Source organism: Saccostrea cucullata, unplaced genomic scaffold, assembly GCF_032062105.1.
Source record: "Saccostrea cucullata isolate Sc308-1 unplaced genomic scaffold, CSIRO_AGI_Scuc_v1 ctg2882, whole genome shotgun sequence".
In the NCBI taxonomy this organism is placed as follows: domain Eukaryota; kingdom Metazoa; phylum Mollusca; class Bivalvia; order Ostreida; family Ostreidae; genus Saccostrea; species Saccostrea cuccullata.
This window is the reverse complement of record NW_026937616.1, coordinates 72,632-77,688: the sequence shown is the minus strand read 5'-3', so window position 1 is coordinate 77,688 and position 5,057 is coordinate 72,632.

Genomic DNA, 5,057 nt, shown 5'->3' with positions numbered 1-5,057 from the left:
TTCATAATGAGGTCCGGCACACCTGAATACTCGCATTTTAATTGTTTTACTACTTGAAACGCTTGCCACTATTAACCCATATTTCTTGGGGTTTTTTTCTGTTCAGCTAATTGAATAGTCCATTTTTAAGCATTACATTTTTATTGTTTTGTAAGAATCAGATCTTTTATAATACAATGGGGATCGAAATAAATGTCTTAAATTTCAACAATTTGAAACTAGTGAAAGACGGTCTGCTAGAAGTAACTTCCTTAAGAATGGTGCATGACAGTACTGCAAACAAATTGTTTACTTAAAGGTTTTTAATTACGGAGCGTAACGCATCATCTTAACGTAAACTGAATCTTGAATGTAAAAGAAAACGAACGACGCGTACAAAATGGTCATTTGCTGTAGACTAGCTGGATATACAAATGACGAACGGCCATATACTAGTATATATACATGCTGAAACAGTAGTGTTACAAAGTTCAACGACATAGAACACATTTGGGACGATATAGACGTCGATTACCTCCAGAAGTGCTCATTGAGATTGAGGAGATCGAGAAATCGTATATTTTCAGACAAGTAAGTCCTCATTTTTTTAAAAAATATATATTTTCTATTCAACTTGTGAGATTTTCTTAAAATAAAAAAAGCGTTAGTTTGTTTTTCAAATCTTGTTGTTTAGAAATTAAGGGAATAATTCAATAAGAAAAAAGACTGGAGAGTTCAAAATGAAGTATGTTTGATTTTATTTTTTATTGATAGTTTTGAAAGGATTATTTTCTAAAAAGTTATCTAAAACTAAACTTTGCAGTTTTTTTTATATAAATAATTATAAAAAAAAACTCTCTTGATAACCAGTCAACAGCCGAAAAAAGGCTCTATATACTTCAAAAAGATAACCAAAAAATGAAGTCAACAAATTTTGCCACAGAAGAAAAAAAGAACTTTTCTCAAGAGACCCAACACCAGTATATACAAGTATGTATGATAAGTGTTAAAATATAATAATGTAAAAAAATAAAATAAAGAAAAGGAAAAGATAAAATAAATAAATATAAATAATATGCAAATTTTGAAGTTCAAAAAAAATGAAGTGGATATTTATATTTATAATCATAAAGAACTGTTCAACATCGGAAAATGTTTCTGAAATACAAGTTTGATATATAAATAATATGTAAAAAATATTTTTCATCTGGATTTTAAAATTGAAATATAAGATCAAAAAATTTATTTTTTTTAACGCTGGAAAAAAATTTTGAAGGGGTTCAATTTCAAATGCTGAAAAAAATTTGAGCATGTTGTCGTTGCTAGCTGGACGACCACAAGGCTGTTTATATTAGCGAATTAGTCCTAATGCATCGCAAATTGGCCGTAGTTTAGTTTGACCGACCGTATAAAATACTCGGAACTCTAGTGAATATCTTCATTACAGGACAAAATGACAACAACGTTAATTCTTAGATCCACTGAAAGCAAGCACTTGTTTCCAAACAACAAGCCTTACAACTTTACAGTTGCATTGCCGAAATGGCTAGCGTTTAAGGGACACTGGACACTAGAACTAAGCGAATTATATACCACGAGCATTGCCGGGACCACCGAAAAAGAGCTCTTTATCTACTGCGATGTATGCGACATGTCTGTGGTGGGTGAACAGTTTAGACCATTATTGAGGCATGTCGTTTTGGAATCTAAGAAGAATCAAATCTTCCTGAGGCCGTATGCAGTACCGCTACGAATCAATGAGTTCGAGAATATAAGACTGGATATAAGAGATAAAGATAATAAGCCGGCTACTTTCTTGAATGGCGAGTTGGTTCTTACTCTTATTTGTCGACCCGTAGTATCATCTATTCCATCGTAACAACATACAAAAAGTGATATTTATCCGTGTCTCAAACATTCACAAACTATAAGACGAAAAATTAATTTTGGATTCTTACAATGCAGGATATACCGTAAACCATGAGAATACGATTGAGGACGGGAGATATTTGTGGTACATTCAAAAGACACTTAAGAGGAGGACTTTCACTCTACAGAATTAAAAACTAGTTTTATAAGTGCGAGTGTTCTTGAAGATGAGAACAAAAGTATAATTTGAAGACCATGAACCTAACAAACGACACCATGTAAAATGAACTCATTGGCCGTCAAACTTTAGTAAAGTCGATGATGTGAAAAATTTATAACTTCCAGCCTTTTTATTATCTTATTTGTAAATCAAATGCTGGAAAACAAAATTAGTTGAAAAATAAAGGTTTCTTCGTGATTTTAGCTGAGTTTTTTTTCCAAGATGTATTTTTAAAAAAAAATTGAAAAATTATATTTTGTTAAAACATCTTGAATCAAATAAATATTATGGTATTCGTGTTAATAGATCTTGGGATCTCTCGGAATAAGGTTATAGCTGTGGTGGTTCAGCCACCAACATCAGCAACATCAACAACAGTTATTCATTTTCTTACTCTTTCATTTCTTCTCCTTTTCAACAACAAGTGTAGAGCCCTTAACACTCCTCTAAATTATTCATTGATTTTAAAGCCTAAAAATTTTCTGTAACGTTAAAATAGTTGAAAAAAAAAGATATCAAGGTCAACTTCTAATTCCGAGAACTTACATAATAGAGAGACCTAGCTGATCTTTTTCAGGTTCGTGTATGCACGACAAAGTTATTGACATGATTTATTCGAATTTGATATATTGAAAAAAGGTAATTCAGAAAACTGTCAAATTACTAGTTTCAGGTGATCTATTACATTTACTTGAATACTTTTAAAACATGCATAGATTTGAATTGATTGTAAGGAAGATAATTGACTTGATGCAGACACAATGGTTTGTATAAGTTTTGGCTGAATAATACATTATACAATTACTTGATATATACCTCTTCTGTGCGATAATTGTCGGCGAAAGAGCTCAGGTGATTCCAGCTTAATAAAACATTACACTCTTACATATCGTAATCAATATTATTATGATAACAAATCATAAAGACAAAAGACAAAAAAAACCTTGAAGTCACGCCAAATGTTTCAGCAAACAACATGTTTTCCTGATCATATACATACAGTGTATATATGCACACAAGTAAATTGATATGTCTATTGTAATTCTTTGATGTTCTATATCAGTACTTGAAGTAGTTGTCATTCTCAAATTAGCAGTAAATTTCTTAGTGTGAAAAGATAAATATCAACAGAAGATGCCTGAAATTCGTAGTCTTTTTTTAATTTAAGAAAGGATTGTCATTAAACTTTTAACTGATGCAGACTGGGGAAAATGTTTTTATGCTAGCAATGTCAATCGTATGTGTTGTGCTTTTAGATTTTTTTATGAAATCTTAGACAAAATTGCTCTAATAAAAGAGGTTAAAATAAAAATAAAATTGTGCCATGGATGAAAAGTGACATTTTGTAAAGTATTCAATTAAGGGATCAACAGATTTTGAATTTTAGAAAGTCTGAGAATGAAGATGATTAGAAACGTTATTGTAAAACTAGAAATTTGAATAAGGCCATATGTGAGATCAAAACATTAATGACAAAATTGAGCAAAATAAAGACAATCCAGAGAATCTTCAGCCCTGTTTAAAGAACATTTGTTATCAACAAAATAAAAGAAAGTAATATTGCATTATCTATTAAGAAAGAAAATGTTTTGAAAATGAACAAATTGCAAATCACTTTAATTTTTATTTTACTACAATAGCAGCTAAACTTGTCAGTCAATTACCTACCCCAAAGGTAAACCGCGGGTTATAATCCCACTGTGGGACATGGAGACCGGTCTTTCGGATGTAACCGTATAAACAAAGGCCCCGTGTCGCAGCAGTTGCTGGTACGAAAAAGATGCCTTTGTGCTCAATAGCCAGCAGTGACGAGTATAGGACAAAATTTGAGAGCTTTGTTTTCAAAGAAGTTTATATTAAAACCTCAAAAAGTACAGGATTTGATGTTATCCCTGCCAGATTTTTTTAAAGATGCTGCCCCTATTATAAAAATACCTATTAATATTTAATCTCCATGTCAATATCAGAAAAAAAACTGTGCCTGATGACATAAAAGTAGCTAAAGTTAAACCCCTATTCAAAAAAGGCCATAGCTTAAAACCTGAAAATTATAGGCCTGCAAATCATATTTCATGTGGGGTACCTCAAAGCAGTATCCTGGGGCTTCTCTTATTTTTATTGTATTTAAATGACCTGAGTATCAGTAGATTCTAAATTCAAGGTTCTTTTAAATGCAGAAGACACATCTATTCTTTTTACACACACCAATCAAAAAGTTATTTGTAAAAAAAATATCTGAGATGTTAGAGGAATGTAAGCACTCGTTACTTGATCATAATGAATTTTCTCTACATTTAGGAAAGACAACATTTTATAAGTATTTTATCGAGGCCCCTTTAAAATTGAATTCTTATGATCTCAACACTTTTTCAGTTGTATGTGATGAAATCAAAATTGAGTGTAAAAATTGTGCTAACTAGAGCCGAGCTCGTTGCAAAGCAACGAGTAGGTCTTCCGTTGGAGCTGTGGACAGGAAGTACCGACCTTGGGTCAAGGTCACTGCACTTTCTTATGTAAACAGCCTTTTCTTCTCATCATGAGCCTCCAGTGAATCTTAATTACAAAGTTATGCTTAAACATTTTTTCTCTCTCAGTGACCTTGATTTGCCAGAAAGACCTTTGATCAGGGTGACATGACACAACCTCCAATCATATGTAATCTATGTTTCAAGTAAGAGCCTCCAATGATTTTCACTTACTAGTTCATAGCCTGGAAAAGAACAGATTTCTTCTGTCAGTGACCTTGATTTTAATAGAATAACCTTGGCTCTTTGTCAAGACAAACCCTCAATCTGAAACAACTTTTAGAAATTCATAACTCTGACAGGTGTTTTACAACTTTTCTGTCATTGGCCCTGAATTTGTTAAAATGACCTTATTTTGAGTCATCTGAAAACCGGCGGACTATAAGCAATTTGTTTCAAGTATGAACTTAAACAAATATAGTCAGAATGAAAAAATACTATTTTCTGAGTCAAAATCGTAAAAA